At 42.3% G+C, this 13,540-nt stretch overlaps 1 protein-coding gene across 2 annotated transcripts in view; it reads left to right on the forward strand.

Moving 5' to 3' along the window:
* Positions 1-13,540, forward strand: part of ZBTB8A (zinc finger and BTB domain containing 8A) — a 40,610-nt gene that overhangs the window by 16,539 nt on the left and 10,531 nt on the right. Inside the window, exon 2 of one of the 2 annotated variants that reach the window (XM_003356289.4) lies at positions 1,925-2,028. The exons of the other annotated variant lie outside the window; for it this stretch is intronic. The gene's annotated coding sequence lies outside the window, so the exon portion shown is untranslated. The remainder of the gene's footprint in view (positions 1-1,924; positions 2,029-13,540) is intronic. 2 annotated transcript variants of the gene reach the window in all.

Below are 13,540 nucleotides of genomic sequence, written 5' to 3' on the forward strand. Positions count from 1 at the left end.
CCTCAGAGTGGTTTTGATTTTCATTTCTCTAATAATGAGTGATGTTGAACATCTTTTCATGTGTTTTTTGGCCATCTGTATGTCTTCTTTGGAGAACTGTCTGTTTAGATCTTCTGCCTATTTTTTGATGGGGTTGTTTGTTTTCTTGGTATGGAGCTGCAGAAGGTGTTTATAAATTTTGGAGATTAATCCCTTGTATGGACATAAAACTGTAATACTCTCCACATTAACAAAACTTCATGGTCAGTGAACAAAATAGTTGAACAGATTTTTGGTGTTTTTTTTTTTGGTAATGAAAAAGGTTTGGAATATAATAGAAACTGAAACTTTTTTTTTCTTTTTTCTTTTTCCTTTTTAGGGCTGCACCCATGGCATAATGGAGGTTCCCAGGCTAGGGGTTGAATTGGAGCTGCAGGAACGGGTTTACACCACAGCCACAACAACTGGAGATCCGAGCCACATTTATGACCTACGCCACAGCTCACAGCTAGGCTTAACCCACTGATCGAGGCCAGGGATCAAACCCGAATCCTCATAGATACTGGTCAGGTTGGTTACTGCTGAGCCACAGCGGGAACTCCCTGAAATATTTTTAATACAGGAGTTGTTACAGCTGCTGTTGCAAATTGTGGTACACTTTTATATAATCTGGTAAATCAAACAGAAGATCTGGGTGACTGCAGGGGGACTTTCTGAACATATACAGTAGGACTTTTTTTTCTCACTTCCCTCTTAACCATACCGTTTTTAAGAAATGTTTTCTTTTTCTTTTTCTTTTTTTTTTTTTTTTTGGCTGCACCTGCAGCATGGGGAAGTTCCCCTGGCAGGTATTAAACCCACACTACAGTAGCAATCCAGCCACTGAAGTGACAATGCCAGATACTTAACCTGCCAAACCACATGGGAACTCCAAGAAATGTTTAATTTTTCAAGTTGAATCCTTAACACTATTCTGTTTGGTTTTCTTGCAAATCCTGTCGATGCCACTTGCAGGAAAAGGGTAGTAGAACATATGTTGCTATCCTGCTATTTCATCTGTTGGCTTGTCTTTGAATAGCTGTTGTCTTTTTTTTTTTTAATGGCCGCACCCCCGGCATATGGAAGTTCTTGGGGCCAGGAATCGAATGAAAGCCGAAGCTGCAGCAACACCAGATCCTTTAGCCCACTGCATAGGGTTGGGGATCAAACCTCTGATGTGACCCTAGATGCTGCAGTTGGATTCTTAACCCACTGTGCCAGGGCAGGAACTCCTGAATAGCTGTTGTCTTGAGAAGATTATTTTTACTTTCAAAGTTAAAAATATATTTGCTTTCAATTTGCCATACTATATTTTCATTTTGGAAATCTCTTCTTGAAGATTTTTAGTGTTTTTTTTTTGCAAACCCGCAAACTCATGGTTCCTGGTCGGATTCAGTTCCCCTGTGCCATGATGGGAACTCCTCTTGCACATTTTAATATTAAAGTTCTGGTAATAGATGGATAGATAGATCCCATTAATTTTCTGTGCCAGAATATCTGTGCTAAAAAATGATACCTGATAAATGTTCCCATATAATTTATTTAAGTAAATATTTATTGGGAGTTTCTGTTGTGGCTCATTGGGTTTAGAATCCGACTAGTAGCCATGAGGATGCTGTTGGATCCCTGGCCTCACTCAGTGGGTTAAAGGGTCTGGCATTCCCAAGAGCTGTGGTGTAAGTCATAGCCGAGACTTAGATTTGACGTTGCTGTGGTTGTGGTGGTGTAGACCGGGAGCTGCAACTCTAATTTGACCCCTAGCCTGGGAATGTCCACATGCCACAGGTGTGGCCCTAAAAAGACTAAAACATTAAAAATAAAAATAAATAGATATTATGTACCTTAGCAAATGTTTCTGTCTCTTATTACAAAAATTCTTTATAATAGCTCTTTTCTCTTTCTACAGGAAAAGCCTTCATATACAGACTGTGTTTAACTTGGAATCTTCCCCTTTTTACTCCATTCAATCGACTTAGCAGGGTTTCAAGAGCAGCATTTATAAATTCCCAGGTATGAAAAATTTTAATTCTTGGTATTATATCTAACTTAAATATATAGATAAGAAGTAGAGTTTTGCAATTATAGATTTTGTATATCAGAGTTTGGGTTTATTGCTTGAAAATTCACTGTATAGGAGTTCCCCTGTGGCTCAGTGGGTTAAGGATCCAGCAGTTGTCACTGCAGTGGCTCAGGTCACTGCTGTGGCTCAACATTGATCCCTGGCTTGGAAACTTCCATATGCTACAGGTGCAGCCAAAAAGAAAAAAAAGAAAGGGGAGCTCCCCTTGTGGTGCAGCTGAAATGAACCTGACTAGTATCTGTGAGGATGCAGGTTTGACCCCTGGCCTCACTCAGTGGGTTGGTGATCCAGCGTTGGCTTGAGCTGTGGTGTAGGTTGCAGATGCGGCTCGGATCCCTCATGCCTGTGGCGTAGGCTGGCAGCTGTAGCTCCGCTTTGACCCCTAGCCTAAGAACGTCCATATTCTACAAGTGCAGCCCTAAAAAGCGAAAAAAGGGAGGAAGGGAAGAAGGAAGGGAGGGAGAAAAACTCACTGTATAGTGTATAAAACATTCAACATTCTGATTTTCTTGGCCAGGAATCCCTTTACTCTTATGGTTAAATTTTTAATTCGTTGCCTCTCTTGTGTGTCCATCTCTTCCATTCTACCTTAATTAAAGACTCATATTACGTAAGAGCTGGGGTTATCTAGACCAACCCCCTCAATGTGAGGAGGAGATGAAGCCTAGGAAGGTACTTACTTGTCTGTGGACATAGAGCTAGTTTAGTGGTAGGACTGGCATCAGAACTCTGGTCTCCCAGCTCCCCCCAAAGCAGTGGTGAAGCAGCGTATAGCTCATCAGTTAACATCCTGCAGCTTTGGAGTCACTGTCTGGGTTAATACCCTCTTCTGTAAAATGGGGCTAATAATACCATCTACCTAGTAGGTTGTTGTGTGTCGGGATTAAGGAGGCGATGCCTATTGCTACTATTAGCATTGCTGGTGGCCTTTTCATGTCTCACTGTGTGGATCCCTTCACTGCTTCCTGAAGCTCCCTATCCTCAGGGTACATGTCACATGCCGTCCTGATCCTCCCTGTAATTCTCAGTCTGTAACACTGGCTTCTCTTCCCCAGCTCACTCCACAGCTGTGGGCAGTCCTCCGGGTTCTCACCGCAGCCTGTGTTTCTCTGGAGCCCCTTCCTCTCTGTTTGCTTGTATCTCCCACATCTCTACCTTCAGATCTGACTTACCCTCTGAACTTCAAGGAGCATTTCCAGGGGCCCTGTGACCACGGCTTGATGTGCCTGACTTCCCACTCACATCAACAATGATGTACTTAAAACTTAAATTGGTGCTTTTTCTCGAAACCTAGCTTTCTTCCAACTGGCTTCCTAATTTCTGTCTGTGATAGTGCTAAACCCCTATGCTTTAAAAATCACTGTCTGGAGTTCCCGTTGTGGCGCAGTGGTTAACGAATCCGACTAGGAACCATGAGGTTGCGGGTTCGGTCCCTGCCCTTGCTCAGTGGGTTAATGATCCGGCGTTGCCGTGAGCTGTGGTGTAGGTTGCAGACGCGGCTCGGATCCCACGTTGCTGTGCCTCTGGCGTAGGCCGGTGGCTACAGCTCCGATTCAACCCCTAGCCTGGGAACCTCCATATGCCGCGGGAGTGGCCCAAAGAAGTAGCAAAAAGACAAAAAAAATTAAAAAATAAAAATAAAAATCATTGTCTTTTCTTTATGTCTGTCTGGCCTTCCCATGCCAATTACAGATTGTGGTAAATTTTGGTACAATTAAGCAAATCAAATAAAAGTTATGAAAGATCTGGGTGCGTGCAGCGTGGATTTCTGGGCAGGTGCAGTAGGATTTTTTTTTTTTTTTTTTTTTTTTTTTTTTTTTTTTTTTTTAGTGGCCGCACCTGCGGTGTATGGAAATTTTCAAGCCAGGGGTCGAACTGGAGCTATAGCTGCCAGTCTATACCACAGCCACAGTAACGCACAGCCGCATTTGCAAACTATAGGGCAGCTCATGGCAATGCCGAATCCTTTAACCCACTGAGCGACGCCAGGGATCGAACCCACATCCTCATGGATACTAGTCAGGTTCTTTTTTTTTTTTTTGGTCTTTTATCTTTTTAGGGCCACACCCTTGGCATATGGAGTCTCCCAGGCTAGGGTCGAATCGGAGCTACAGCCGCTGGCCTACACCACAGCCACAGCAATGCCAGATCCGAGCCGTGTCTTCGACCTTCACCACAGCTCACGGCAACGCCCGATCCTTAACCCACTGAGCGAAGCCAGGGATTGAAACCACAGCCCCATGCTTCCTAGTCGGATTCGTTTCCACTGCACCATGAGAGGAACTCCCTAGTCAGGTTCTTAACCTGCTGATCTACAGTGGGAACTCTAGGATTTTTCAGTTAGCCATCAAGACCCCTGAATTTTCTTCCCATTCAAGTCTTTTGTATCTTTTTTTCTTCCCAGTCTGTTATCATCACTGTATTCAGGCCAGTAACCAGACTGACAGTTGCAATAGTGTAGTCGTTTGTTCATCTGGAAGTAGCCTGGTTTGTTCTCTCTACCCGCCTCAAGAAATACAACCTCTTGACTTTCATAATGGAATGTCATCTTGTCACTTGTTCGTGTAGCACATGAATCTTGACTTAAGTACACACAGATATCATTACTCTGAGAGGTCTGAGAGGTCCCATGATCTCTTAATCTTGAATTACAACATAGATCTGGCTAAATAGTTAATATTTCACCCACTTGTTTGACATACTTTAAAAATTTTATTTTTGAATATATTCATATGATTCAAAACTCAAATATTAAACAAATGTACGCATAAAGTCTCCTTCCCATCTTTGCTTCTGTCTCCGGATCCTACCTCACCTGCAATTGGCAACCACCATTCTGGGTTTCTTGTTAATCCTTCCAGTTTATGCTTATCTTTCCCCCTTGTGTTTTTTGTGTGTGTGTGTCTTTTTTTTTTTTTGCCTTTTTCTAGGGCCACACCTGTGGCATATGAAGGTTCCCAGGCTAGAGGTCTAATCAGAGCTACAGCTGCTGGCCTATGCCAGAGCCACAGCAATGCAGGATCCAAGCCGCGTCTGTGACCTACACCACAGCTCACAGCAACGCCAGATGCTTAACCCACTGAGCCAGGCCAGGGATCGAACCTACAACCTCATGGTTCCTAGTCTGATTCATTAACCACTGAGCCACGACGGGAACTCCTCCCCCTTGCATTATACAGTCTCTACTCCTTGCTTTTTTTATTTAAAAAACCTAGCTATATGTATTGTCATATATCAATGTATCATGGCCATCTTTTCATATGATGGCCCTCTCCTACTGATGGACATTTTTCTTTTTTTTTTAATGATTTTTATTTTTTCCATTATAATTGGTTTACAGTGTTCTGTCAATTTTCTACTGTACAGCAAAGTGACCAGTCACACATACATATATACATTCTTTTTCTCACATTATCCTCCATCACGCTCCATCATAAGTGACTAGATAGAGTTCCCAGTGCTATACAGCAGGATCTCATTGCTTATCCATTCCAAAGGCAATAGTTTGCATCTATTAACCCCAAATTCCCAGTCCATCCTACTTCCTTTCCCTCCCCATTGGCAACGACAAGTCTGTTCTCTAAGTCCATGAGTTTCTTTTCTGTGGAAACGTTCATTTGTGCAGTATATTAGATTCCAGATGTAAGTGATAGATGGTATTTGTCTTTCTTTTTCTGACTTACTTCACTTAGTATGATAGTCTCTTGTTCCATCCATGTTGCCGCAAATGGCATTATTTTGTTCTTTTTTATGGCTGAGTGGTATTCCATTGTGTACATATACCACATCTTCTCAATCCAATCATCTGAAATGGACATTTAGGTTGTTTCCATGTCTTAGCTATTGTGAATAGTGCTGCAGTGAACATACGAATGCATGTGTCTCTTTCAAGGAAAGTTTTGTCTGGATATATGCCCAAGAGTGGGATTGCTGGGTTATATGGTAGTTCTGTATTTAATTTTCTGAGGTACCTCCATACTCTTTTCCATAGTGGTTGTACCAATTTACATTCCCACCAACAGTGAAGGAGGGTTCCCTTTTCTCCTCACCCTCTCCAGCATTTGTTGCATGTGGACTTATTAATGAGGCCATTCTGGGAGTTCCCCTTGTGGTGCAGTGGAAATGAATCTGACTGGGAACCATTAGGTTTCGGGTTCCACCCCTGGCCTCATTCAGTGGGTTAAGGATCTAGTATTGCTATGGCTGTGGCGTAGGCCAGCAGCTACAGCTCTGATTAGACTCCTAGTCTGGGAACTTCCATATGTCGTGGGTGTGGCCCTAAAAAGACAAAAAAAAAAAAAAAAGATGGCCATTCTGATGGGTGTGAGGTGGTATCTCATAGTAGTTCGATTTGCATTTCTCTAATAATCAGTGACGTTGAGCATTTTTTCATGTGCTTTTTGGCCATCCGTATATCTTCTTTGGAGAAATGTCTATTTGGGTCTTTTTCCCATTTTTCAATTGGGTTGTTGGGTTTTTTTGCTGTGGAGTTGTATAAGTTGTTTGTATATTTTAGAGATTAAGCCCTTGTCAGTTGGTTTGAAACTATTTTCTCCCATTCTGTAGGTTGTCCTTTTGTGTGTGTTTTTTTTTTTTTTTTTTTTTTTTTTTATGGTTGCCTTTGCTGTGCAAAAGCTTGTCAGTTTGATTAGATCCCATTGGTTTATTTTTGCTTTAATTTCTGTTGCCTTGGGAGACTGACCTAAGAAAACATTTGTTAGGTTGATGTCAGAGAGTGTTTCGCCTATGTTCTCTTCTAGGAGTTTAATGGTGCTGATGGACATTTTTCTAATCTTTCGCTATCACAAACAGCGCTGGTGTGAATAACTGTCTCTGTACCTGTATCACTTCGATTATGGGCCTGTAGGATAGATTCCCAGAAGTGAAATTGCTTGGTCAGAGAATATAGGCATTCGTAATTTTTTTTGTCTCTTAAGGGCTGCAGCCACAGCATATGGAAGTTCCCAGGCTAGGGATCGAATTAGAGCTATAGCTGCTGGCCTACACCACAGCCACAAGCAACACCAGATCAGAGCTTCGTCTGACACCTACACCACAGCTCAAGGCAATGCCAGATCCTAAACCCACTAAGTGAGGCCAGGGATCAAACGTGTGTCCTCATGGATACTAGTTGGGTTCATTACCGCTGAGCCACCCAGGAACTTCTGCATTCTTAATTTTGGGAGTTTTGGCCAAATTGCTCTTCATGAGGTCATACGAATTTATATTCCTACCTGTAAAGATCAAAAGTACCTCCTTTCCCACAGTCTTATCAATATTATCAAATAAAAAAAATTTTTTTTGCTCATTTGAGAGGGAAAAAATGAAACAGTATAGTTTAAATTTGCATTTATATTTTCTTTTCTTTTTTTTTTTTTTGTCTTTTTGTCTTTTGTTGTTGTTGCTATTTCTTGGGCCGCTCCCGCAGCATATGGAGGCTCCCAGGCTAGGGGTTGAATCGGAGCTGTAGCCACCAGCCTACGCCAGAGCCACAGCAACGCGGGATCTGAGCCGAGTCTGCAACCTACACCACAGCTCACGGCAACGCCGGATCGTTAACCCACTGAGCAAGGGCAGGGACCGAACCCGCAACCTCATGGTTCCTAGTCGGATTCGTTAACCACTGCACCACGACGGGAACTCTTTTTTTTTTTTTTTTTTTTTGGCTTTTTAGGGCCATACCCCCAGCATATGGAAGTTCCCAGGCTAGGGGTTGAATAGGAGCTACAGCTACCAGCCTATGCCACAGCAACACAGGATCTGAGCTGCATTTTCAACCTACACTACAGCTCACAGCAATGTTGGATCCTTAGCCCACTGAGCAAGGCCAGGGATCGAACCCACATCCTCATGGTTCCTAGTCGGATTCGTTTCTGCTGTGCTACAATGGGAACTCCTGCATTTATATTTTCATGGGTAAGGTTGGACATCCTTTCATATGTTAAGGGTCATTTGTATTTCTTTATCTGTGAACTGTACTCTGTCTTGTTCTTTTTTGGCTGCCCCCATGGCATATGGAAATGCCCAGGCCAGGGACTGAATCTGAGCTGGAGCTACAACCTACACCACAGCTGCAGCAATGCTGGATCCTGGCTGGGGGTCAAACTGGCAGCTCCACAGAGACAAGCCTGATCACTAACCCACTGTGCCGCAGTGGGAACTCCTCTTCTGTCTTATTTTGTCTTAGGTTATTGTTCTTTTCTTGCCAATTTCTTAGAGATTTGTAACATATTAGGAAGATTACCCTTTTCTCTAATAGATGTTTTTACCATGTTGTTGTTTGTCTTTTGCCTTTGCTTGTGGTATTTTTTGTCATACAGAATTTTGTTGTATCATTACGTAATCAAACGTACCAATCTTTTATTTTTATGGCTTTTGTATTTTGAGTCATGGTTGTAAAGGCCTTTCCCACTTCGAGTTTATAAAGTCTTCCCTGTTTTCTCCCAGCACCTTTATGGCCTTGTTTTCACACTTCTGTCTTTGGTCCATATGGAGCTTATCCTGATGCAAAGTGAGAGGTGGGAAATCCAGCTTAATTTTTATTTCCAGAAAAGTAAAAATTGTCCCAATGCCCAGTAAACTGCTCATTTCTTCACCACAGGTTCATCATATATTAAATTCCCTCATATATTGGGATACATTTCTGGATTTTCTGATATACTTCACTGGTTTTCTCATTATTATCAGCATCACAGTTTTAGTTATTATTATTATTTTTTAATTTAATTTATTTATTTATTTTTGTCTTTTTGCCTTTTCTAGGGCTGCTCCTATGGCATATGGAGGTTCCCCAGCTAGGGCTCTAATCAGAGCTGTTGCTGCCGGCCTACACCACAGCCACAGCAACGCGGGATCCGATCTGCATCTGTGACCTACACTATTGCTCGCGGCAACGCAGGATCCCCAACCCACTGAGCAAGGCCAGGGATCGAACCCGCAACCTCATGGTTCCTAGTCGGATTCATTAACCACTGCGCCATGACGGGAACTCCAGGAAGACAACGATCATGTTTCCTTTAATCCTTTCCCTGGTTTCTAAACTGTGCCTCCTAGGATGTAGTTTCTATGACAACAGCTATTTGGCCATAGCGATCCACTGAAACTCCCCCTACGAAAGATGGAGTTGTCAGGATGACCTCTGATGAAGTGACACTGAAGGAAAGACTTATATAAAGTAGAGGGGGAGTTCCCGTCGTGGCACAGTGGTGAACGAATCCGACTAGGAACCATGAGGTTGCAGGTTCGGTCCCTGCCCTTGCTCAGTGGGTTAACGATCCGGCATTGCCGTGAGCTGTGGTGTAGGTTGCAGACTCGGCTCGGATCCTGCGTTGCTGTGGCTCTGGCGTAGGCTGGAGACTACAGCTCCGATTGGACCCCTAGCCTGGGAACCTCCATATGCCGAGGGAGCGGCCCAAGAAATAGCAAAAAAAAAAAAAAAAAAAGTAGAGGAACAAGTTTTGTGAAGATCTGGAGGAAACATCAAAACCAATGAGCGTAGCACTGGTGGGGTCGGGGGGTGGGGATAGAAGGTTGGAAAAAGATCTTGCAGCCCTTTTAAGTGGGGTCGGGGGGTGGGGATAGAAGGTTGGAAAAAGATCTTGCAGCCCTTTTAAGACCAAGGCAAAGGTTTTGGATTGCTTTCTGAGAGGGAAGCCTTTGGAAGTTTCCAACAGAGGAATGGTATGATCTGACATATTTTAGCAGATCCCCCTGTAAAAGCAGAGACCATTGAGGAAGCTAAGGCAATAGTCTATTTATTCAAGTTCTTTTATGATCCTCATTACAGAGTTCTATCATGTTCTTCATAAAGTTCCTGCGTATTTCTTAAGATATTTATTTTTTAATTTTTTAATTTTTATTTTTTTATTACTCAAATGAATTTATCACATCTGTTGTTGTATAATGATCATAACAATCTGATTTCACAGGATTTCCATCCCACTTGTTAAAATATTTAATTTAGGAATTCCTTGGTGGCTCAATGGGTTAAGGATTCGACGTTGTCACTGCTGTAGCTTGTGTCCCTGCTGTGGTGCTGAGTCTGTCCCTGTCCCAGGAACTTCCACATGTCACAGGAGTAGCCAAAAGTTTTTTAATTTTAACGATTTTGTGAAAGGAATCTTCCATTGTATCTGATAACTAGCTATTCATTTTTGTATAATCATTCTGTGTATTTTATAATTGGCTATCTTACTAAACTCTCTTTTTCTAAGGAGTTTTTTTAAAATGGACTTCATTAAGGTATAATTTACATACAATAAAATGCACTGTTTGGAGTTCCCGATGGCACAGTGAGGTAAGAATCCAACTGTAGCAGCTCGGGTCACTGTGGAGGTGCAGGTTCGATCCCTGGCCTGGATCAGTGGGTGAAGGATCTGGCGTAGGTCATCACAGCAGAAACTGGCAGAACATTATAAATCAACTGTACTTTAATTAGATCAATCAATCAATCAAGAGAAAATTCTTGAACAAATCTCCTTGTGGACAGAACGTTTTCATTTCTCTTGGATAAACACTTAGGAATGGACTTCCTGGGTCTTAGAGTAGGTTTAACTTTATCAGAACTGCTAAATAGTTTTCCAGAATGATTGTACCACTTTATATTCTCACCGGCAGCATATGAGATGCAGTTTCTCCGCATCCTTGTCGGCACTTGGTACTGTCGGTCTTTTTAGTTTTAGCCATTAGAGTGGGTGTGTAATGACATTTCATTGTTCATTGTGCAAAACCACGATTTGTATTTCCCCAGGGATTGTGATGTTGAACATCTTTTCATGTGCTAATTTGCACATATTTTGTGAAATAATCTGTTCAAATCATTTGCTAATGAGTTGTTTGTCCTGTTATTTAGTTGTTTGAAGTCTTTATATATTCTAGGAGTTTCCATCATGGCTCAGCTTATCGGTTAACAAATCTCACTAGTATCCATGAGGACGTGGGTTCGATCCCTGACCCTGACCTCGCTCAGTGGGTTAAGGATCTGGCGTTGCCATGAGCTATGGTGTAGGTTGCAGAGGTGGCTCGGATCTGGTGTTGCTGTGGCTGTGGTGTAGGCTAGCAGCTACAGCTCGGATTTGACCCCTAGCTTGGGAACCTCCATGTGCCAGGGGTACAGCCCTAAAGCAACACAAAAAAAATTTTTTTAAAGTCTTTATATATTCTAGATACAAGTCTTTTGTCAGATATATGTATTCCAAATATTTTATCCCCGTTCACGGCTTGACTTTTTATGTCCTTGATGATATCTTTCAAAGAGCAGAGTTTGTCAATTATTTCTTTATGGTCCATGCTTTTTGTGTCCTAAGAAATCTTTGCCCACCCCAAGGTCCTAAAGTTTTCTCCTGTGTTCTCCTCTAGAAATTTAACTTTTACATTTAGTTCTGTGATCCATTTTGAGTTAAAATTTGCATGTGGTGTAAAGGGTCAAGTTTCTTTTTTTTTTTCTATGATGACTATCCAGTCGTTCCAGCACCATTTGTTTGAAAATATTATTTCCCCCATTGAATAAATGTGTCACCATTGTGAAGAAAAAATGAAGTAAACCTGACTAAAAACATCAATTGGTAATATATTCGTGTGTCTTTTTCTAGACTCTATACTACACTATCTTGGTTACTATCGTTACAATAAGCCTTAAAATCAGGTAGAGTAAATTTCCTTTTGTATTCTTCCTTTTGAAATTGTTTTAGCTATACTAGGTCCATTGTATTTGCTATAAATTTTAGAATCCAGAGTTCCCTCTGTGGTACAACAGGATCAGCAGAGTCTCAGTATCGCCAGGGCACAGGTTCAGTCTCCAACTGGCATAGTGGGTAAAGGATCCAGGGTTGCTGCAGTTGGTTAAAACTGCAGGTGGGATTTGAACCCTGGCTTGAGAACTCCATATGCTGTGGGGCAGCCAAAAACAAATTTTTTTTTAGAGTCAGCTTGGTAATGTATACAAAAATAAGCTTTTAAATATTTTGATTGAGATTATATTGATTCTATAGGTCAATTTGAATAAAACTGATATATTAACTGTTTCAGTCTTCTAATTCATGTACATGGCCTGGCTCCATTGATTTAGATCTTTTACATCTCTTTCAGCTATTTTATAATTTTTAGTATACACGGTTTGCACATATTTAGTTAAGTTGACACCTAGGTATTTCATGGATTTTTTTTTTTTTTTTTTTTTTTTTTTTAAAGGGCCGTATCCGTGGTGTATGGAGGTTCCCAGGCTAGGGGTCGAATCAGAGTTGTAGCCGCTGGCCTACACCACAGCCACAGCAATGCCAGATCCAAGCCACGTCTGCCACATACACCATAGCTCATGGCAATGCCGGATCCTTAACCCACTGAGCAAGGCCAGGGATCGAACCACAACCTCATGGTCACTAGTCCAGTTCGTTACCCACTGAGCCATGACAGGAACTCCTAGGTAATTCATGTTTTTAATATTTTTATGGATGCATTGTTTTTCAACTTGATATTCATATGTTGACTTCAGTTATCTTCAGGGTCTTTTTTTTTTTTTTTTTTGCCCAGCAAGGCCCCCAAAACACACTTTCTTTGCCTTTTCCTTGGACTTAGAAGCAAAATTTACTAGTCCCTTTTTCATTAAATTCGAACCCTGAGAGGGTTCCAATTTCTATTACTGATAAAAACTTGAGCACAGGAGTTCCCTCTGTGGTGCAGTGGGTTAAGAATCCAATTGCAGCGGCTCGGGTTGCTGTGGAGGTGCAGGTTCAATCCCCGGCCCAGCAGAGTAGGTTAAGGGATCTAGTCTTGCCACAGCTATGCATCTGTGGCTTGGACTCAGTCCCTGGCTGGGAACTTCCACATACTGCAGGTGCAGCCATAAAAACAAACCAAAAAACCTCAAGCCCTTATCGCTGCTCTGGCTCTGCTCCCTCTCCACTGCTGGTGTCTAGGGATTTCTTTTTCTTTCTTTCAAGCTAAGCCATACATTTTTAAAGTTTTGGCTATATTGGAGTTCTCTTGTGCAGCAGGTTAAGGATCTGGCATTGTCACTGCAGAGGCTCTGGTCGCTGCTGTGGCACAGGTCCTATCTCGGGCCCGGGAACTTCCACCTGCTGTGGGCACGATCAAAAAAAAGTTTTGGCTATAGTTTAGCTAAAATCTAAAGATTTGTGGCAGAAAAGTTTCAACATGTCCTAGACCACCATTTTGTTGAAATCAGAAATCTCCTGCCTGGGAGTTCCCATCCTGGTACAGCAGAAACGAATCCAGCTAGGAACCATGAGGTTGCAGGTTCGATCCCTGGCCTTGCTCAGTGAGTTAAGGATCCGGTGTTGCCGTGAGCTGTGGTGTAGGTCGCAGATGCAGCTTGGATCCCATGTGGATGTGGCTGTGGCTGTGGCATAGGCTGGCAACTAGAGCTCCGATTTGACCCCTATAGCCTGGGAACCTCCATGTGCCTCAGGTGTGGCCCTACAAAGC

The sequence above is a fragment of the Sus scrofa genome, chromosome 6, assembly GCF_000003025.6.
Source record: "Sus scrofa isolate TJ Tabasco breed Duroc chromosome 6, Sscrofa11.1, whole genome shotgun sequence".
NCBI lineage: Eukaryota > Metazoa > Chordata > Mammalia > Artiodactyla > Suidae > Sus > Sus scrofa.